Raw genomic sequence first — 24557 nt, forward strand, 5'->3', positions numbered from 1 at the left:
ATATACATATGCATATATATATACATACATATATATATATATATACATATATATAAATTTGCTCAAGGAGAACATGGATTGTTTTGAACCACTTATATCAAATAGACAGCTAATTTGGAGATAATGGGAGACCACAATTGTTTCGGAAATTAATTTTTTTTTCGTGGTAATGAAACTACAGCAAAAATAATTCAATTGTTTGTTGAGAGATGGCGAAACTTTTTAAACAAAGTTGCGCTACTTGTTAGAAATCTGTTACAAACTGTCAGAAATTTCTCAAAAAATATTATTAAAAAACAATTCATTTAATTTTTTTTCATATTAAACCAAAAAAGTCAAATAACCATAAAAATATGGTGTTCAAACTGTAAGAAAAATCATTCATTGACTGTTTTCTCCTAATACTAGAGTTTTATTCACGCCAACAATGCCCACCTTATGAAGTTACGTATGTTTTTGCAACTTGGTACTTGGTGCACATGAAGTTTCTAGTGTTCTGCATTCTTCAATTGGTGACTCTAAACAATTGGAATACGAAACTCTCATTCACGCATAGATGGCAGCAGCGCAGAGCTGCTTAACACAAAATGCTCAGTATTTCTCATATATTCTCAGTATTTCTCATATATTCTCAGTATTTCCACGTTCCCTGATTCATTTCACAAAACAGAACTCAACCACTTCATAGCTACAATGTCCGTTTCTTAACGAAAAGCTTAACATAACCTAATTGTGACTTTCAATTAAATTTACTTTTTATGGTTTTGAAACCATGCTAATTGTAAATGGTTACATAGCCACATAGTTTTGTATTTATGATTTTTTTTAACCATACCAATTGAAAAGGGTTTCGAAATCGTAAATATAAAAGAAGTTCCAGACCTTAAACTTTACGTTCGATTAAATGACAGTCGGCTGTCAGTTATTTTACAGTAATTTTCGAATAAAAATTCTGATAAAAAGGCATAAGTAAAACTGACGTGATCGTTTCTCGGAATTATGTTGATTTGAAACTTATAAGTCGAGAAACCGAGTTCAAATTCAATGTCAAAGTCTATAGCTATGAAATATTTTAATTAATAAAAGGAAATTTTCAAAAATAGTAAATGGATGAATATATCTTCACGATTCTGCCTTTTTGCATTAAAGGGAATATGAACTATCCTATCCTATCCTGAAACTATCCTAAGAGTAATATTCATTATACACTGTACAAAAATTCCGTGCATCTAAACACCAAAGATGGGGGCAACTACTTTACACCAGAATTTTGTAGTGAAGCATCCTGTGCAATTCTTGGATCTGCTCTCTTGCACAACTTTTACCCTACTTGTGTGAAAGTGGTGTAGGAACACTACTACTTTTACACTACTTGTGTAGCAGCCATCATGTTCGTTACTCAGTAACAAAAAACTTCATAATTATAGTAAGTTTATGTAAGTCTTATGAGAACATAAATATCTTAATTATGGAACTAAAAACATATGACATTTTATAACAATTTATATGAGTAGTTTGTTAAATAAATCAGCTAAGATTGAAATTATTCGGCCTCACTTAATTATTCAACCTCAATCAATGATATATTTCAATCAGTAACAAGAATTGAAAATTGTTATTAAATAGATTATGATAGTTTGTGAATTTGGCAAGAACTTCCATTTCACCTGCACATTTCCTGTTAACAAACCGCCATCACATTGTCACTATCTTGATAATGCACAATTATTTGGCTTTAAACTTCTAATGATTTAAAAGCATTTTTTACGTTTAAAACATGCAATTCTATTATGTCACACAAGAATTTAGTTAAATAGTTTAAATGTACGATAATTATTCGCCCAATTTACGAAGCTGCGAAAAACACAACCTTTTCTCTGACCAGCTGCAGATTGTAAACTTCATCCATGATTAATGTTAAGATTCAAATGCATTCTTTGAAGGATGTAAGAATGCTTGATTTGGTTACACAATTCATACAATATTTAGAGTTTTCTAAAGCTAAATTTGGATGGATGTTTTACCACAGTTCAGATTTTACGGTGTACCAAACTAAACCTTTAAAATATACAAATAAGCATACTATGAAGAATTCTCGTATAACCAAAATTAGTAACACCAAATATTAAAAGACTGTTTGTAGATTGTAGAATAGTGCGATGAGCTCATTCTGTAAGCTTATAGCTCTGCATTTCCAATAGCAAAGTTTAAGGTAGAAGACATTCAGAAGCACCATCTTGGGCCATGAATACGGCATTTTCCAAACACACACGTAACTGCCCGCTATGCAGGGTGAACTCATTAAAACACCATCAATCTTCAAATTTTAATTTTAACCTGAACTTACGACCAGTCTCCAAATTTGGATTTACAATGTTCATTTCTCTAGCCTACAGAACTTTCTTTTGAACCCAATCCAGAAGACAAGTGAATTGCTGGATGAGGTATTGGAAGAAATTTGCCTTCCCGGAGGACTTTTTGATGAAACCAATCCTCATTTGCCTTACATGAAGACATTAAATGAAAAGCTCTCACGGTTAATCTAACGGCAAAGGGACTCTAACCCCTGATTCGTCGATCACTGAGGATATTTTTCGCTGTGGTCGGTGTGAGCTGACTGCAGACTTCAAATCGACCAGTCATCGCTGGGATTCGAACCCAGGTCTCCTGATTGGATGGCGAGCTCTCTATCCCCAAACCCACCACGGCTCTACCCCAATAGATTTAAAGTGCACCAGTCACTTTTAATGTACACATCTTCGACTGGAGGCGCTCAAACTCACGACCTCTCCGACAAGGGTGCAACACCTTATCAGACTAGCTATCCTGTCCCACTGTTAAAGAATATACAATAGAAACTAAAAGTCGAGTATAGTTGAGAAATACATACTTTAACAAAGTTTTAGATTTTAAAATATAAAGTAAAAATATATTATATCAAAAATATTATCATGCTTATTATAATACAGTATCAAATATATAATATATTCAAAATTATTATTATTATTATTAATATTTNTTTAATTTCTGAAAAACTAATATTACTAAATGTTTACTTTCACAGATCATTAACATATATTTTTACTTGTGTCGGTTGCTTTTACTCATGTCTAAAAACATTAACTTTCAAAATAAAAATGAAGCAATTTCCAAAAATATCTTTTTCGAGATCCTAGTTATATAAGTCATCAAATAACACTTTTAAAAGCAATTTAATACTTTATTTTTTTTGCCTTTTTAATACTCAAAATCAAGAAGCATAAAATAATTTATTCTACGTGATTTTTCCGTATTTGCTAAAAAAAGAATCAAATTACAAGTTAATCTAGAATCTTATCTCATCCCGTATTATATACATTTTTTTTCATCGGAAACTTTAGAAAAATAAAAATAAAAGCCATCAAAAGTTCAAATTCTTTTTCTTAAGGTCGTTAAAAACCTACTTCTGATATCGTCTTACAAAATTTTTAGATGAAATTTCGTTTTTCCACAAAAATATATCTTTATTAGTTGTGAGAATTTAGAAGAAGTTTTGTAGTTTAGAACTAAACAAATATAAATTTGTTAAGAAAAAATGTTGTAATAAATTTTATTTAATAGACAAATCTATATTGAGAGTATAACTACGGGGATTTAAAAGCATAGCGCAAATAAAATTATTCCCGTTCTAGTGAAACAGGTGTAATTTAATTCTTTTGATTCCTTTTTTTTTTTACTTCTTGTGCTTACTAAGTGTTTTTATCTGTCCTTGCGTCGGAACGCTGTTTTGAATCCCTTATTAATTCCAGAACAATATGTACAAGAGTCCTGAAATTTAAAGATTCACTGTGAGAAGCAATTTTAGTACCCGATTCCATAAATCTTTTCATAGTTTCAATGTGCCGGGTCAGGAGAGATGTTTGAAAAATGAATTTTTCGTATCGGTTTAGCATTAATCAGCAGTATAAATTCAACTGTAGACAATTCTGTTTATAATTTATTTGCTTTTTGTTTAAAGTTTAAATATTTTATACAAATTCAGTGATCAACGTGGTGTTTCTAAAGTTATTTGCTAGTGTTGTTTATTTACGACGCACTAGAGTTGCACAATGGGCTATTGGCGATCCTTGAGACCGAAGACATGCCTTCACAATATTGAACCTCTACGGAGGGGATGACTCCCACGCTTTGCCCAACAACCTGCGTGTGAAGTTGAAAACTTTACGGTAGACCATTTTAACGAGGACCAATACCACACACCCTCTGTCCTTTGTAGCCTGATCAAAGTGGTCACCCACCAGTACACTGACCGCAGTTAATGATGCTTGACTTCCGTGTTCTACTGGGAACCGTGTCTTACGATCAGTTCGCTGAGGTACCTAAATCGATTTGAAATCACGCATTTATTTTGCTTATAGTGTTGTGATTTTCAAACATTTTTTGATACAATTAAAAAATTTATTATGAACAGTAAGTGTAATTAAGAAAGATTTATGTTCTAAAAAGCAAAATTAATGGAGAAACGGTACTGATTTGCTTAGGGAACCGTAAAAGCGCCATTCTGCCATTGATACTAATGTTGCTTAATTAATTTTGGTAATTTGTACTGCTGGCTTTAAGGAAATTAGTGCTGTTTTCACTAAGATACCAAATATTCTAATATAGATACTACTGATGGCACTGTAGTATTTGTCTTTTTTTATTGTTTCATCATGAACAGGAGAAAGTACCGGCTAAAATTTGTTTATTGTTTAAAATTTTGAATACCATGAACTAGCTTCGAGCAACAACTTCATGCCAAATGTAAATGATTACATTTCATTTTTATTTTGATAGGATGAACTTCCGAACAAGTGTTTTGTTTAATCTAAGAACGTAAAGTCACCGGGAAAGGCAATAAATTAAAAAAAATTGAAAATAGTTCAACTTTAATAATTTTGTCAGTGCATGAATTTCAGATTTATGTCAGTTTTATACAAAATAATTTTATAGTGTTGATCAGAACTATGGATCCAGTATTTGAAATGTTCGAATACAACTTCGACTCCAAACTTTTCAGAGAACTTGACTACGACTTATATTCAATTATGATATCCACCAAGTGCCAGAAAAATACTACAATATCATCTTTTATCAAATTTTTTGTAACGTTACCTAATCAATATTTTAGTTTGAATGATAATTTAATGCCTAATCTTCACTAAAAAACATGTAGGGGAGTGTCTGGTACCCCCGCCCACTGTCAATTTCATACGTATAGAATATTTTTTCAAGTCAATGGGCCATCGGACATTAATTGTTATATTAAAAGAAGATTATTTTCAAAGTTTCATTTATTTATGCAGCTGGTAACATGGTAAACAATAGTTTTGAAAATATGTTGAATACAGTAGTCATGAAATTAAGAAAAATTGGTTGAATGTTTCGATTAAACTTCATTTTAATACTAAAAAAATAATTTTTTCTATGCATACACCATTAAAGTATGTAGTCTTAGGTTTAATTTGCACAAAGAAAGAAGTTTATATATGAAAAATTGCTCAAGTAATTACAAATTTACAAAAAAAATGGATTTCGGGTAGCCCCACTCACATGAATTTCGGGTATCACAGCCCAATTTTATTTCGTCGATAAATGTACGGCTGCAAAGATTATTATTTTATTGCTTCAAATTTAAATGTTATATGCATTTTTAACAACAAATATTGTTGTTATTAAATGATTGTGATTAAATGATAGAATTCACTCAAAGTATATAAATATGGAATAAATAAAATAATTTTGTGATAAAAATGATAAATGAGGTTTATCTATTGTCAATACATTGGTCATTTTCATTTACACCTGAAAAAACAGTCAAAAAACAAAATTTTTGTGACTGGTCGGGTCTACCCGACACATTTTGAAAAGAGTTGAAAAACATGTTTTTTTAAATTTCTATTTTTTTAAGTTAAACTATTCTTTTTTTGGTTTATTCTTTTTGCATTATTTAATTAGAGGATAAAACAATAGAAAAATACAAAAATATTGATTATTACTCAATATTATACAGAAATATAAGCAATACTCTTTAAGTGGGCGGGGCTATCCGATTCTCCCCTGTTTTTAGTTATCTGCTCTATCTATGTAATAATAGTTGATAATTAGATTTAAATAAATTTTTCTCTGTAGTTTTACGCAATACAAATACATCTGACCTTAAATCGAGAATAATTATCAGTACCTAATCAAAGATGAGAATAAATTGGGAAAATATAATGCTCAATTTTTTACAGACTTAACGAACCCAAGATTTTCGCCCTATTATGTAAAATAAAATTATAACTTTTCCATGGTTTTGAACAAAACTGCAAACAATAAAATTTTGCGTGTAACTTATGAGAATCAAATTGATATAGTCTTAGTAAATTTTCCACAAGAAGTACAATGTTTCACATTTAACTAATTTTCCACTAAATGAATATTTTCCCATGTTAGCTACTACTTGAGTTTTGAAAAGAATAAAAACATTTGCTTGATGCAAAAACAATCCTTTTTCAAATCAGAAGAGTTCTTACAGTATTCTCACAATTCTCGTGACGTATATGTCACGCTGAGTTAAAATGAGTTTTAAAGAAAAAATTGGGGATAGAGTAACGACTCGCAGACAATATTTCAATCGTCATCTGTTGTAGTTATTCACCCTGAGGCCGGTAGTGGCAGTAAGCTTACTCTAAACGGTAAACTATCAACCAAATTTGTCTCATTTTTCTACAAATTTAATACTTGACAAGGTATTAAATTTTTTTTCTTTATATTTATCTCAGAATATTCTCCTTTCGTTGCTCATTTCAGGTAGAATAAAAGTGTGCATGGTTCAACGAGAAACAACTCGCAAAAATAATAAAAACTCAAAAAACTCATAACTCTTCATCCAACGCCATCTTTTATTTTTCTGTAAAAAGAAAAAAAATTTTGGCTTTCAAGCCTACTTTCATTAACTGCCGGTGAACGAGCACCAAAAATGTCCCCGAAATTACCAATCTCTCGAAGAGTCAAAAGGGAAAAAATTTTCTTTTAAATTGCCATTACGAAACCATTAACCGCTTTTTAAAATCTCACATCGAAGCCATAAGTATCTTCAGTCGAATTCCACCCTTTTTTTTTTTTGAACCGTCGATTTATCAGAACAAAAACCCATTCTTTTATGTTCACAAACTTATTTCGATGGGCGAGAAAAAGCGTGAAAAATGGTATTATGAAGATTTCACGAAGATAAAAGAATATTTTTTTTGAAACTTTTTTCGTTTAAAAAAAAATCGGAGAGTTTCTACAAAAAAATCCCCATCTATTATTGTCAATATACTTATTGTCTTCATTTTTCTCTAAAATACCTTTTGTTACATAAACTTCTTTAAAGCAACATCTGAATGTGAAATAATCACAATACGACAATAGCATAAATTAAACGAATGGATAGTTCTATGAAAGCTTTGTCATACAATTTTTGTCAGCAAAAATAAGCGATACAATGCACTTATTTTTTCTTTCTTTCAAAAATGGAGACGACGGTTTATTAAAGTGTCAGTTGTATTTTCTAAACGGTTCAAAATTAACACACTAAATTTGCATATTTCAAATAGCAGAGTGACTAAAGGAGTTATTTTTTATTATATTTTATTACAGTGGATTTTTTCAGGGCTAATAGGTGCTATCATAGCTCAAATTGAGCCGTGGTGGCTCAGGGGGTAGAGCGTTCTCTTTCTAATGTAGTGAACCGGGTTTGAATCCCAGAGTTGCCTGGTTGATACAAATCCAGCACCCGCCTCACACCAACCACAGTGATGACATAAAATATCCTTAGTGGTAGATGGATCATGGATTAGAGTCCCTTTGCCTTCAGGCTAACCGTTGGATATTTTCGTGGTTTACCTCTCCATATAACGCAAATGAGAATAAGTTTCATCAAAAAAGTCTTCCATGAGGGCATATTTCTCCCAATATTTGATTCAGGAGTTTCCTTGTCTTCTGGATTGGGTTCAAAATTGCAAGGCAACGGAGTTAAACATTAGTAGTCGTCTACCCAAAAAATGGGTCGGCTGTTCAATAATGGTTATAATATCATACCTCAAAAATAAATTAAAATCTAAACTAATAAATTTCAAAATAAATATAAACATTTTATAACGACTTTTATTAAACCGATTATATTTTAATGGTTGTGAATGTTAACAAAAACGGATGAGGGCAAAGAGGACGAATTGATCAATCATAAAGTCTATAAAAAAAAATACTAATGCCAAAGTCTTTTAAACTTCTCATACCAGATGTCGTGGGCGTATTTTTGGCTGTTGACAACTAGAAGCATTTCAAAATGATCACAATTGTACGTTCACAGGGTACCGAAAGAGAAGGAAGGACACGCTAAAAATCATGAATGGCATTACTTTTACCATCATTGATAATTGTAACGAAAGCAAAAAGTAAATACTTTATCTTGTCTTTACTACTTTTAAAATTTAGTATTTCTACTTCTATTTTCGTTACTTTTTTGGGTAAGTGCTTGTAGCGAGAATATGAAAAGAAATCGTGACTTTTTTCGGAATTTTTGTAAAAATTTTCTCTTTCGAAAATTTTTTTCGAAATTCAAAATTTAGCAGATTGAAATCCAAAATTACGATCTGCGGATAAATGAATGGAGCATGATTGGCACCTTCATGTAAAACGGGCTGTGATGCGTGTGTGTGACAGAAGTCGTATTCGTGGTCATAGATGGCGCCACTAAAAAATAAAGTACTCTGCCTTAAAAAAATTTGCTTGAAAGCGTAATTTTTTTCTCCAAACAATTTTTAAAAGTAAACTGTAAACAGTGAAATAATTTTAAAAAAACTTTTCACTTCGACTTAACTAGGCCAGCAAACTGCTGTAACTGTGGCTTAGTTTCACGCCAAATTTAGCGTCGAGCGAGATTTAATAGTTTTAAAATGTATAATTTAAAATTCCTTTTTATATGCAAATATTTGATTTCTCGTTTGATTTTTTTTAACGTTTACTGTTTCAATAGAAATGGATGGATTCAAGAGGGATGGAAGGGGTAGAGGATAGACCTCAAAAATTCTAAAAGTAATTCGTAGGCAAACCATGGCTTCTGATTTCCATGCTTTTTCCAAGTCCATTGGAAAAAGCTAACTGAGACAGCTATGGCCTTTAGTATGATGTAGTATTAAATTGTGTATGTAGTATGATGTATTGTGCATGTAGTATGATGTAGTAAAGAAGAAAAATTTTATTATAATTTGGTTATTTTCCGATTTTTATCAATTATTTGTTTAGTATCCTAATGTCTAAATATGTAAAAATAACGTTAAAAAAGTAATTTTCAGTAGCTATAGGTTAAGTAATGTCATAACTATAATATTTAGAACATTTTTGCTCGAATGCAGCAGTTTATAAAGATTATGCATGCAATATAGTTAGTGTATAATTTTGGTTTGGCTTCTTTGCTCTAGTTTAAAGTTCAAGTTAAGTAGTTTTAGTAGTTAAGTCGTTTTTAAACACTAATAGTAACTAAATAGTGTTATTCAAACATTCTTTATTTTGTTTACTAGCAACGCATTTTACTTGAAAATTAATAAGTTAATTATTTCACAAAGTTGGGAAGTCAGATTTTAGAAACTCTTTAACCTTTTCCTTGAAAAATAAAAATTTCCTAAGTTTCTGAGAAATTCATTAATTCTCATCGCATTAACCGTGAGTTTTAATTGGACAAATTTATAAAAGTCCTGCAATTTAAGTAACTTTGTAATTGCTCTTTTTTCCCTTTGTTTCGAATTTTAAAGCGTCAAAAGTTCAAATAAAAGCTTAGAAAAACTGTGATCACATGTATGAAACTTTATCTCATTAAATCGTCTCACTAAAATATTCTTATGTCAAAAAGTTGAATTTCGCATCATTAAGAAGGAACGACACTGTTCAAAAGGTACACAGATTTTAAGCACTTTTTTCTGTTCCTAAAAAAGTATATATATATANATTTATAAATGTATTTAGCGTAAAGAAAATGCTATTGGTGCATTGTTTATTTTAATTCCGCAAAATTAATGTTTTCATTTATAGTTATTTTGCTGAATATTATTAAAATATTTTTTTAAAAATTACCCTGTTCTTAACAATATTGCTTATTGAAAAATATTATAGTGTTTGCATATATATATATATATATATATATATATATTGAATTATTTTAACGAGTTAAAATAATCAACTAAAACAGACAGTACTTGTTAAAAGCTTTAATTGAAACACAATTTAAATTATTATACATATAAATGCTTCAAGAAAAAATGCCCGGATAGCCAGGTTGGTAGGATGTTGGGCTCGTGTTCATGAAAATGTGGGCTCGAATCATACTGAACAAAGTAACCGGTATATTAAGTGGTGATCGACTGTTGTACATTAAATCTGCCGTCACAAAGTACTCCAAGCTCACCTAACAAATAAATACTTCTGTGGGTACTGAATAGGAGATTGATCGTTCTCTGGTCAAGGTAAAAATTACGATCTGTGGATGAATGAATGGAGTATGATTGGGTCCTTCATGTAAAACGGGCTGTGACGTGTGTGTGACTGAGATAGCATTCTTGGACATAGATTACGCCACTGAAAAACAAGAAATGCACCCTTTGCCTTAAAAAATTTACTTGATTTCCTGAGTGGCATAAGTAACAACAACAGCAGGAATTCATAAAAATGCAAATAGTTAACGTTTAGGGCAAAAATTAACTATAGCCACCAGCTACAGGGCGACTAAATATTACAAATGGCTATTAAAAATTGTCTGCCAGTCACCATCCGGTTGCTGATTTTTTTTCCCAAAAATGCACCGCATGTTATTATTATTATTATTTTTTTTTTTAATAAATATGGAATTATTCCGAATAATTTATAATATTCTGAAAACTACTTTACTTTAAACTTGTTTCTTAAAATATTTGTTCATTTTTGAATTGAACATTGTAATGCTTATCACATTTTGAGAAATAATTAAAAACATTCTCCCTTTTACATAATTAATGTCAACAATTTTCTTAATTGCACTGTTAAAATATTATAACTGGCCATTAGCCACTAATCAAATTTCCTAATTTTGCCTTTTAGGTTATAACCACTTTTGAAATATATAATGAAAAGAAAAATTAAACTAATATACTTACAATCAGTATAAGTATACCATCAATTCATGGAAAACTTAATTTATTCTCCCATAAAAAGGTTCCAAAGTACACTGTAAACAGTGAAAAAAAAATTTTTAAAAAAGCGTTTTTTCACTTTGACTTAACTTGGCCAGTACACTGCTATAACTGTGGCTTTAGTTTCACTCCAAATTTAATGTTGAACAACTCCAAAAGTTGTATGAACGAATGCTTTATTTCAAGTTAAAGCCAAATTAAATGTCTCCGTATACCCGACCAGCACTAAGCATTTCCAATTATTAGTCAGTAAATTAACCAAATATTAACAGTATTAGCCAAATTTCGAAATTCTTAGCCAAAGGCAAATCTTACGAATTTTTTATTATTGATTTTTTTATACAAAATACAAATCAATCAAAATCATAAAGTCAACGCAACATTCAAATTTTATCAAAAAATCAGAATGCAAATTTACTGTTAATTATTTTATAAATTACAAACTCAAATCAAGTGTCATTTTGCAGTTGCGAAGGAGTTAAAGGAGCAATGAATGGGGGAGAGGGTGCAATAAGTAGATGTTGTTTTATACTCTTTGAGGGAAAGAAATAGGAATAGGTTGCTGGGGTTAATTTTTGATAACCTCTTACACTAGATCAATAATATAAGGATAAACCTTAGGTATTGTCACGTTATTGTGTAGGTTATCTTCACGAGGAAACATATTCTCTGTAAAAATAATTACATGATAATATGCATCTTGCTACCACATAATCTGTTTTACTGACACAAACTGTAATAGAAAAAAAATTATCACGTGATATCTGCAACGAACGTGGTAATCTGTATTTTATGGAAGTGCGTCTCCTGTTTGCATTATCTTTCTTGTTACTTATTATCTGGACTTATTGTAATTCTAATTGGTTATGAGACGTATCTAATGAAAATTACCGTAATCAAATGAAGCTACGGGATTTGTTCGGAAAAAATCCTTTTAATCTTTTTTTTTTCTTCTTTTTTAACAGGATATAGGGTAATATATATTTTTCTTTTGGGTAGAAAAAAATCATTCTCCAATACTTTCTTCAAAACCGGAATTTACGATTTCACCGAACTTATGATTTTATCACATTAGGCGAAATGGCAAATGCTTAACGCGGGCCCTGCATATATACACTGTAAGTAATGTAGTTTTATCTAAACACCAAACATGAAAAATGCTTACAGCAAGCTCCAACAATCAAACCATTTATAAACTGTTTTCTCTTTCGGAAACACCAATTTATGTGTACGTTTGAGTTTTCCAAGATTACAACGGTAGATTGTTTATAAAATGAACCCAAAATGGTACAAGATTTTTGTCTAATACTACATTGTACCAAGTGAAGTGAAAGAACATTCGTGGTGTAGTGAAACCAAAAAAGAGTTAAGTACGGTGCAGCCCTTTATTACAGCCCTTTGATGTAAAATAGTAGAAAGTGTTAGTGTTGGATACAGTAGTGTTGAGATACACTAAAATATTTCAGTGTAAAAGAGCCGCTGGGTAGGAAAAAAAAGAAGTAAAGAACGTTTTCCAACTGGACTCATTCTTATTTATAGAAGCAGTCACTCGTTGCCTTTTCCAACCAAGTTTTCGGGTTATTTACATTTATAACGCACTTTCGAACTTTTTTCGAAGCAGAAAATAAACTGTTAAAAAAAGGGAGGGATCACTATCCATTACAGTTGGATGAAAAATCGATATTCGAATAAATTTAGCCGGCCCAGGAAAAGGCAGCGCCGAGAAGAATTTCTGCCATCTGCGAATGTCCCAACAAATGCAAATGCGTAAACACCAAAACCGGATATATCCGGCAATCAATATTCAAATAAGTTATTGCTCAAACTTTGGAACAAAAGGTGACGAGGGTAGGAAAGAGGGTAATTTATCGAGTTTTCCGATTTAAACCGTTAGGCTAACGTAGGAAGAGTAATTAGAGAAATCGTTCCTGAATTCCGTTTTATATGTGATGAGTGGTAATCAATATCATATTTTTCCGGATTTTCCTCTTATTTGGAGAGGATTGTTTGATTTAGGATCATTTCGAATAGACGGATTCATGAAATGTATAAGTAGGAGGAAAAAAGAAAAAAAACGTATGAAATGCGAGAACACGATTGGATAATGTGCTTGTCTTTTTCTTCTTTTTTTTATTACTTTCATCGTGTTTTCTAACAGAAAGATAATTTTTAGATACTTTGTGACAGTTTCGTTTCCTTTTTTTTTCGAAAAAAATTGATTGGTGTTATTTTTAGAATTTCATCGCGATTATGATTTTGAACATTAAAGTATTTTAATTAAATATCTGAAGATAGGGATTTACTATTTCCTGCAACTGTTTCAACTTAATAGCAAATAAGATTTACATTGGAAAAAAAAACATTTCTAATTATTAAAATACGAAACAAAACAGTTTTGAATTTAATAATTTTTGAAGTTTCACAATTTTTGCTAAAATCATTAGTTTGTGTGGCCGTGCAATCAAGCGGATTAAATTTATAAAACAAGGCTACATAATGTGTGGAAATGATGGATGACGTTTCCTCATTGATTTCTCTAAAGTCAAATTAAAGATTAAAAATCATTTTTTTATTAAATTTTTTTATGAATATTTTTATAAATTTGTAATGGGCTATGTGAGAAGTATCGATGCGATACATAAAGCCTGTCGTTTTAAAAAGAAATATGAAAATAATTTTTACAGTGCACAAAAGGAAAAGAAATGCAAATTACCCTAAATAACTTTTGATCTATTGATCGGATTTTCTCGTACAAGAAATCAAACATAATGATTTGAGAGGGTGACCTCAGATATGCTAATAAGTTAGTCCAAAAGATATATTAAGTTAAGAAATCAGACACAAACACTAATTTTCTCTGAATAAACATACCTTTTTTTCGACGGATTATGGTTTCAGGGCTCCTAATATTGGGAAATATCGTCCTAATAGTTTATTTGTTCAAGAAAGCAACTGAAAGTTTAAACCCCTTAATGCTAATCTTCTTTTTTGAGTACTTCGCTATATTTCTAGGGCTTTTCTTAAGAAGAAACATTTTTGAAAGCAATTATAAAATTCATGTCTCCAAAGATAAATCCGTCAAATAATTATTTTAATAATTATTTATAATTTTATTTTATATTAGCCGAGAAAAATTATTCAAATGCAATAAATGCAAATCTTTACACCATTAAAAAAAATGTATTTCAATATAGCAAAATACAAAATTCGAAAACAATTGGTCAAATAGTCCCTGAGAAAGTGAATTTCAAAAATTCAGATATTTAAAATTCAATTTCTTCTAAATTAAATTGATGAAGATATCTGTATTCATTACAATGCAAAAGTTTTTGAATATTATTAAATAAAATAATAAAAATAATAAATAATTATTAAAAAAATATTTTTCATGGGAATTTATTTGGATAAATAAGTTTTATAATTGTGCTCATAAGTTCCATTAGCTCCATTTCTCTCAAATAATAGATAAATCCGTTTAGCAACATATCTTCCATTTTAAAGATAACTACATTGAATTTTATCCTTTCTACTTTAAGGATAACGTGAAATTCATATTTTTAACTCCATTTCTCCTCCTTAGAGTTTTTCCATTTAACTACTCATCTTCCAGTTTGGAGTTAACTGCATTTCATTTTATAAAAAGATAGCACAAAACTCATATTTTTAATTCCATTCCTCCTACTTCATACATACTTTCATAACTACAGATCTTCCTACATTTCAATTTTTCTACTTAAAGAAGAGTATAAAATTTATATTTTTAATTCAATTTATCCGACGTTATAATTAATTTCATTTAACTACAAATCCCCCACTTATGGAAAAGCGACACTATTTTCTATTACTCTCATTTAGAGGATAACTCTAGTTCATAGTTTAAAGGGGCAGAATCATAACAATTTACGATATCCCTATTAATGTCAAAACCTGTAATATGCAGTAACCCAATAAATGCTATTTAACGTTTTTTTTTCCTCGAACTAACTATAAAACATTTTCAGAGAAATGAATCATGATGCCATCTGTTTACTTACCTTCGTAAGGTTTTCATGAGAATTAGTTTTATATCGAATTAAAAGCTATATTCATGATTGGACAATTAGTTATTGATTTTTAAACAGTTAATTACTATTGATTATTATACAGTTATTGCGATAATGAGTATACGACAGATATTATATAGGGTGGATAAGCAAATAGAAATTATACTTTTATACTGATTTTTTATGAATATAATTGATTTTCTTTTGTATTCCCATTTAGATATTTAAGGCATGTTAAAAAAAAAAATTTTTTTTTGCATCAATTCCATGCGTCGAGTGCCGAAAAATGGCGTTAGTTCAAAATTTTAAACTCTAGTGTCAGATAAATCATCCTCTTATAAATGAAGCAAAAAATATTATTTTAACGTATTTAAATAGTTTCGAAAAAAATTGGAGATTTCGTAGTTTTCATTCGTGAATGATTCGAAATATCCACTTGAGTTTTTATCTTTTATAATTTACACTATAATTATTTCCTGAATTTGTAGTTAACGATTATACTTCAAAATTTTCACAGCTTCATAAAAATGCAAAGAATGTTTTGGAAAATATGAATCCCGATATAGTATCAGAAATGATATTATTGAACTGCCTATCGTATCATGGTTCAATGCACCACAGAGCCTCGATATTTTTTTTACAAGTTTAAAAAAAACAAGAACATTTGGTAGATATGTGTAGTGTTTTTTTTTTCATTCTGAGTAACTCATATTTCGAAAAAGAAATGCTAAGCCTCCAAATTTGGCGTAACGCATTTCAGTTTAATGACCCAATCCTTACCAATGCATTTTAAAATGAATAAATATCAAGAACACAATTTCAAAAAATCTGCAATATGCTTAACATAAAATTCATTTTCTCTCCGAATACTGGTTGAAACATGGGCATACGAAAAAGATTTTACAATAATCTCACAAATGCAAGTAGCGTTTTAAAATAATTCCTCTTTTTCAACTTGCTCGAAACATAATATCGTATCATTAACATTAATTCAAAATTTGAAGATTAAAGAAAAAAACATTGTTACTTAATTTGAAGTACTCTCCTTATAATTAATCACCATTTTACCATCTCCTCGACGTGCCAGAAATTATCTCACAGATGTATAATCATTAACGTGGTTCAAAAAATTCTCAAAACCCTTTTCCTTCAAATCTTAAAATCAAAGAAAATCATGCTGAGAAAGTAGATAAGAGGGGAAAAAAAAAACATTCTACCGTTTAACGTTGGTGGCTCTGACAACCCCAGTCAAGATATTTCAAAATAAATCTGCCCCCCAGACATGCCCTCTTCAAGATTTACCCTTTCTTTCCACAACAAAATTTTCTCTCATTCCCTCCCCCCTCTTTGCCCACCCCCTCGTCACGCGAGATCATTTACATTTTAAAAATAGTTCTCCAAAACTCTTACCCTCATTACTGCATTAAATTCGTGAACGACACTGGGGTTAATTCATTCTCAGTGTTGTAGGGGGAGAAGGTGGGGTAGGAGAGGTATGAATGGCCGGACCTCTGGTAAACTGCCAAGAAGACTTAGGAAGACAAATATGGGGGAGAAATGAGGGAGAAGAGGGGGGATTTCTTCTTCTTCTTCTCAAACTTTTGGTCTAGTTTTGGAAAGGGGGTGGACTAAAGAATAGGGAGAAAAGGGAAATTGAGTTAAGAATCCCATCTTTTTGGGGTCAAGCATGTGATTTGGAATGAAAAACGTGTACGACTGGCTTAAGCAGGACGAATAAAATAAAAAAAAATATTCGGAACGAGTTCCCGAGAATGCAAAAGACTTGAAATAAATCGTCCGTTTTATTTAAGGTTGTTTAAAGGAAAGGGTTACTCTCTTGATTTATTCCACTCTCTTTTCCAACTTGCCGTCTTTTTGATAATTGATAAAGTTTCTCCTCATTGCGGTTGCTTGAAGCTGCATTAATTTTTACGCCACTGCGGTCCGGAGTTTTATTTCTGCACCGAAGAAACTTAATGAATAATAATATTTAGAAAGATTTTTTTTTTGGAGGGGGGGTGGAAGAGCGTCAGCGTATGTTAAAGATTTAGAGCAGTACTTTCCAAAATGTGCTTAGGAATCCGTGAAAATTTTGAGTCAACCATCAGTTTTAAATAAACTCTTGTTCCGAGTGTTGAGGAAAAAAAATTCCCGAAGCTCTTTCTGCATGTGACTATGTCCTGAGGTATACTGCCCGCAACTGATTTTGATTTTTCAGCCCCTCAATAGTTTATGTATGTAAGATTTTAAGTCACGATAATCAATCTTCGTGGGATTCTGTGCCCCGATATTCAGTACAAGTGGGGTTCTGTGCTAATATAACCAGTCCTTGTTAGATTCTGAGCCATGGTATCCAGTTTCTGCGGAATTCCGTCCCCAATAACTAACTGTTCCACGCTTACCAACCCTCGTAAAATTAAGTCCTACAATAAATAGTTCTTTTGACATTCTGCTCCACAATCTTCGTTGAATTCAAAGTCACGGTATCCAGTTTTTGCTGGATTCTATTCGTAATTACCAGTGTACGTGGGATTATGTCCCACAATTACCACAATTGTCCACAAATTAAGTGAAATTCTATCACACGAAAATCAGTTCTCGTTGAATTACGCGTCACGATAACTAAACCACGTGGGATTATGTCCCACGTTATTCAGACCTCTTTCTTCGAAAGCAAAAGAATGCAAAATTTAAGATAATTCTTGGTGATAATTAAAGAGAAAAATGTTCCTTTTGCATTTTGTTACCCATTCAATTTAAAATTACGCATTTCTAGGACACATAAAAATATAATAAATTTTACAACTTTGTGATGTGTAATAATTAGCTTTCTTTTATCATAAATTTTCCTAATTTAATGAGTTAGCAATTTTTACAGAATGAATTTTTTTTGTTTTTCTATTGTACAGTTTCCTCTGAAGGAAAAACTACTAATACTGTAAGAATAGATTTTTTTCAAGGAAAATTTTCTGCCCCTTAATATTTTGTCCAACGATTCGATTCTAGAATGCTTTGTCCGTCTGTCATTCTATCCTTCTCTCCACCCCCCCCCCCACCAGATATTTTGCGAGCAAAAGATTTCTGTTGTTTATACTTGGTCCGTGTTAAATTCTGCCATATGATAATTAAAATAGTCGGAACCTTAAAAAAAATCAAATGTTACTTTAGATTTATTCTAATATCCCTGATATAATCTAAGACGTTGCTATAATCTAAGAAAAATTAACCTCAATCTATATTGATTCCCTTTTCTCCAAGTTGATGAAACATCTGCATTTTCCATCTGTTCTTCCTTTCATTGATCATTTACTCCTTCCCAACTGTAAAATCTATCTTGATTTGAAGTTTCATTTTATAAAATAGTTCAATTTATTATAAATTTGTATTTTTATATAAAGTTTGCTATGGTACAAAAATTAGCCATGAAAAATTTATATAATTTGCCATTCGCTAAGACTTTTGAAATTCGCTGGCTAAATTTACTGGCTAATAATTTTTTGAAGNTATATATATATAACTTTCACCTATAATTCTCATATGTATATATATATAAACTTTCACCTATAAATTTTTAATTAATTTATTTTTTATTTTTCAGGTAAGTCTACAAAAGACACTTTTGAAATAAATCAGTATGTTCAAAATGCTTAGTTAGTATGAACTCTTGGGAAATAATTATGATCAGGTATGTTTTTTAATGTTTCATAATGCTCAGCTTTCAAAAGGCATTATTAAATGAATGATATAAAGGCGAAGTGTTCTATAAGCATTACCTTTATAGTATCCATATCTAAATATTTCTTTGCATGACGACAAAAAAAGTTTTGATTCCTTTTTCGCATTGGCAACAAAGAATAAACATATCAAGCGTGTCAGTTGTCACAAACATGAAAGCATAAACATACATGTTTACGAATTTCAGGGAGAAAAATTTCTTCTTGAGTGGATAACGAAGAGCTGAAATAAACTGAGCTATAAGCTGGGAAGAATTGAAAGATTAAAAAAGCATAGTTCAATAGTTCAGATGAACAAAATTTCTATATTATGTTTTAATTAAGCTGGTTCAATGATAATAATTTTATTCATTTATTCATTTAGTCCTAACAGTTAGGTTAATTGACAGCTATGCAGCGATAGCTCAAAATTCAGAAATTTATAATTGCTTTCTTAGCAGAGTGATGAATCTTTAATAGTAATTGCACTGGTTTTCCATGTCATTTATTTCAATTTAAATTATTTTAGTTCTGTAACTTATTGACTAAAAATTTTAAATTTTTAAGCAGGAATTAGTTTTAAAGATTTTAATAATTGATTTAAGTTCTTAAGATTTTGCGCTAAAACACATTTCAAAAGTAAACCGAACGAAGCAAATCAGTATTATATATCAGCTAAGAGTAATAACTGGAATTTCTGAAGTTACCATTTTACAACTACTGTACCATCAATATTTTTGAATTAAAAAAAAAATACATGAAAATTTGCTAGTTAAGCAGTTTTTGCTGAATTTATTTTTTTAAAGAAAATAATTGAAACTAATTAATAAGCATTAGAAAAAAAATTGTAAAGGAGTTACATGTCTTACAAAAATAATCTAATTTAGTAAAAAAATACCCTACTAAGTGATGTCGTGTATTCACACTTAATTCCCACTTTTATGATATAAAGCTTTTTCAGAGTCTTGCACTTCTTCACATTCTTCTGAAAATAAGAAATAACTGAAATCTCTACATTGGCTATATGAAATTAATATTTAAAAAAATGTTTTCAATTTCTTATGAATAAGAAAAAGTGTTTCTACTCAGGTTTTCTGCTCTAGTGTTTCTACTCGAACCAGTGTAAACATATTGTGTCACTTAATCGAGAAATTCAGCATTCAGTTTATGTAGTTGGTACTATATGCACTAACAATAGGTACTATATGCACCGTTGGTGATCATTTTAGATTTTTCAGACCGGTACTAAAGAACCATTTTTATCTATTAGATAAATAATTTTTTCGGGCCATTTAATTGTAAGATAAAACCCAATATTACCTACATTAGAAAGCAGAATTAACAGAGCTTAAGAAAGAGATAAGCTAGAAAAGCTCCGAAAGTCAATTCATTTGAAATAAACGCTGATTTTTAAAGTAAAATAACTTCTTCAATTTGTCAGGCTTGGCAGAATCAAAAAAGTGCTTACAATACAAGTTTCGAAAAGTATTGCACCTTAACAGCTATGTTTCTAAGCAGATGTTTCTGAAGGGGAAATGGCGAAATATTTTTCCTTGTGAACCTCGTAATCTACAAACTGCGCAACTTTTCAAAATATTCCAACAAAAGGTTATTTAGTATTATATTTATGATTCATTTTTCATTTTAGCAAACGCGGGTAATACTTCAAGACTTCATAAGACATAAGTTTTAATTGTATGAATATTCAACTCAAATAAACCTTCAATATAGCAAACCCTTATTGCAACCCACTTTTTTACAAAATTACATTTTATAGTTTACGTTAATAACGTGATAGTTAAAAAAATAATTCCTTAAAAAAACGTGTAATAACTTATTTTACATGATGTCAACGAATATTTTTTTATCAACAATTTCATTTCTCTTCGCGTCTACTTCCATTTATTAAGAATTTGCTAAGAAGTTTACTTCATTAAGAAGTTTTACTTCCTTTTTCTACTTTAACAATCTTTAATATTACGTTTCGTTCAGCATCATAACTTTCCAAAATGTACGATTCCTTAAAAACAAAACAAGAATCTGATTGATTTTTCGAGGAGTTCCATCGATATTTATATATGGGAATAGTTTGTTTATGGAATATCCCAGGGATCTTCAATTCTGAGAAAGAGAGTGTGTGTATTCGAAAGTCGGAGTTTGAACTACTGAAGTAACAATCTTCTCTGAAATCTAGAAAAGGAAAAAAAAAGAATTAAAAAAAAACGTCATATCATTAGGACACTATTGTGACCATCAATTTTAGAAGCTAGAGGAACGCGCAGAAGACGATATCAAAGTTGGCTGCATCCTTTGAATAGAATTTTCTTGTCCTTTAAGAAACATTCCCAAAAGCAACAGAGTATATTTCTATTTTGTCTTCGTGTTTTATTTTCACTTTTATGAAGCTCGTTTGTTTTGATTGTTTGCTACTACCACAATAAAATGGTTCATGATATAGCACACATTAATTTTCTGACTTTATATATATNATATCCGGGAGTTCACTATAAACCGTGCTCACTATAGCGGGGTTGGACTGTATATATATATATATATATATATATATATAGTATAGTGTGTGGTTTTTCTTGTTTTCTTCTCCTTGTAACGTTGATTAGTTCTATCTAAAAGTACTCCATGGAGTTAGCGAGCTAGTTTGTCCCAATGTTTGACTTAGGAGTTCTTTTGTCTTCTGGGTTCTGCACCGAATTACAAGGCTTCGGTGTTGAACACTGAGAGTCGTAAGCCCAGAATTGTGTTGCTACTTAATGTCGGTAGAAAAATAAAAACATTTCTGTGATACTAATCACCAACGTCATTGTTATTTTTGTAATAAATGCTTGCCAATGGGAGTAACACGTCATCGACAATTTTTTTCTTGGCAAAGGCATCTTGACCAAAGTCAGTCGTAAAACTGTTTTTTTCTTTTTTTTTTTTAAATGGTGGGCACTTGGGGTTTGTCCCATTGGCCACAGAAATGCCAGAAGTGCTGCTCTCTTCTCGTTACCCAGTGGGCACCTGTGGCGAAGGTACGGCGGTAGAGCAGCGTCGCCCACGTCACACAACCACAAACCCCTTTATAGGGTGGGTCACATTCACACAAAGACGGAAGGCCATAGAACATAGAGAGAGAAAGAAAAATCCATGCCCTGACCAGGATTCGAACCCGAGGCCAATGGCTTCACACTCAAACACGCTAACCACTCGGCCACCTGGTCGGCCCAGTCGTAAAACTAAAGGGAGTATAATTACAAAAAAAGATTTTGAGTGTAGTTGCTATAAAAATGCTTTTCGATTAATTATGTGGCTCAGGAGATAGAGGAGCACTCACCGCCCAATAAGGTTGTAATTTATAAAATCGCCATCTCTGATCTCTTTAGACACAAAGGTTGTTGCCCTTTACGTAGTTTAACTCCACAGTTGTCACTATAGCTTAAATTCAATAGCAAACGAAATAATATATAAATAATTCATATCAATTTTCAAAATGGGCTCAATCATATTCAATCACTGGGCGTGTAAATAATTCAGTCGATGATATTCTACACAATGTAGTTAGTCAAATCTAAGTGGTATCAAACTACGAACACGCCTCTGATTTTATTTTTATATAATCTAACTCTATTTTACGCTCATTTATCTCAATTTCCCCTTATTTTGTATTTTGAGACATTTTTTAATATTTATGAAAAGATTTTCAAGGTATCAGTATTTAATTCCCCTCGTGTGTTTATGAAGGACAAGGTATTGGCGGTCGCCACTTTCTCATCAGATTGTCATTATCGCCAACAATACCCCAGCAGGAATTTCATTCTAAAGGCATTTTCGATCAATATTAAGCTTATTTCAAAAAATGTAATTAGGTTTTTTTCATCCCATCCAAAGCTATTAAGTTTTGAAAGCGAAGTGTAGATTATAAATGAAAAAAAAATCGATGAGAGCCATTTTTTTACAGCTGCCATGGAATGTGCCATTCTTGATTAAACGTTGCCATTCCATTTCGTTGAAATTCTTTTTTTTCTTTTAATATTTAAAGAATTCCAAGTACATTAACTGATCCACTTACAAACGATTATTAATGTGAGAATTCTATTAAAGTGGCATTTTCTATTGTTGAATGGAAAACGCATTTAAAGATTAGATTTTCTTTTCTTTTTTTCTGCGTTTATCATTTTAAGTGTAATTTTCAGTTTAAATAAAACTGTTCTTTTTTTACTTCTTCTTTGGATTGGGAGCATTGAAACGTGAAATGAAAGTTCAGAGAAGATCATCATTTAAAACTTGAACTTTCAGTTCTTATCGTCTTAGTTTTTGGAAATTTCTTAATCGACTAGAAGATTAAGAAAATATTAAAAAAATGGAATTTACTTTGTATTAAAAGGAGTATAAAATTATTCTAATCATTGATTCTACATTGTACTTATGACCGAAACATTTCTGAATTGTGTTATAAACATAAATCTTGAAGCTGTGAAAAATTTAATGAGATGAAAGATTGGTTAAATGAAAGATTTTCCACTTATGTTTATCTTTTCAATTTATTTCGTAAAAATCTCAAATAAACATTTCTGGCAAGTCGAAAAATAGTCCATTAAAGATAATTTTATCTATTTTCCGGCATTTAAATAACTTCAAAATTAATTAAATTGTATCCTCACTAATCAAATTAAATTCTTTGAAATCCATATTGAACAATTTCTTTTATAAAAATTTCTATTTTGGGTGAAGATATGTGTTCCCGAGCCGGGATAGCCTGGTTGGTAGGGCGCTGGACTCACGTTCATGAGAACGATGTTCGAGTTCTGCCGTCTGAAGACTATTGTAATGCAATTAAAGAATAATTCAAATGGTGACTGGTGCACTTTAATATGTATGGTAACAGCCACCATACATATTAAAGTGCACCAGTAAAGCAGTAAAGTCCACCATATTCTCGTAACAAATTATATCTCTGGGGTGTACTGAATTAGAGATTGATCGTGCTCTGGTTCAGGTCAAAATTACGATCTGTGGAGGAATGAATGGATGTATAAATGGGTCCGCCCTGTAAACGGGTGTGACGCATGGATGTGGCAGAAGTCAAATTCTCGGCCATAGATGGCGCCACTGGAGAACAAGAATCGAACACTTTGCCTTAATTGCGAACAAACATACGTATTCCCACAGTATTCAGCCAGGCATTCTTTAGTATATCTATTTCACTCTGATTCATAAGGTTAAAAATCAAATTTGTAGTGTACGTATAGGATTCTAGCTCTTTTTAATGGTTAAGCACAATTTCAATATTTTGAATGAAGACATTTTTTTAAAAATCTATTTTTCCAACTGGAAAATTTTTTCAATAAGCATTAGTCGGAGTCGAGTTCAAGGAAGAGTCTGCAACAGGAGTTCGATTTGGTGTCAAACATTTCAATTGCCGCATTCTATTTAATTTTTTTTTATATATTTTAAAATTTCCTCTCACAATGACTGATTCACTTACAACCGTTTATAAATGTAAGAATTCTATTAGAAGAGGCTAAGAAAGGGAAAATATTTTTTTTCAAACCAAAACTGAAATACTTCAAGGAACACAATTTCATAATGAACATTTA

General features: G+C 30.9%; 1 protein-coding gene across 4 annotated transcripts in view; it reads left to right on the forward strand.

The window, feature by feature from the left end:
* Positions 1–24557, forward strand: part of LOC107449324 (leucine-rich repeat and immunoglobulin-like domain-containing nogo receptor-interacting protein 2) — a 231102-nt gene that overhangs the window by 166878 nt on the left and 39667 nt on the right. For 2 of the 4 annotated variants that reach the window (XM_071179029.1, XM_016064822.3), the window contains one exon: positions 18849–18935. The exons of the other annotated variants lie outside the window; for them this stretch is intronic. The gene's annotated coding sequence lies outside the window, so the exon portion shown is untranslated. The remainder of the gene's footprint in view (positions 1–18848; positions 18936–24557) is intronic. 4 annotated transcript variants of the gene reach the window in all.

The sequence above is a fragment of the Parasteatoda tepidariorum genome, chromosome 3 (assembly GCF_043381705.1).
Source record: "Parasteatoda tepidariorum isolate YZ-2023 chromosome 3, CAS_Ptep_4.0, whole genome shotgun sequence".
Classification (NCBI taxonomy): domain Eukaryota; kingdom Metazoa; phylum Arthropoda; class Arachnida; order Araneae; family Theridiidae; genus Parasteatoda; species Parasteatoda tepidariorum.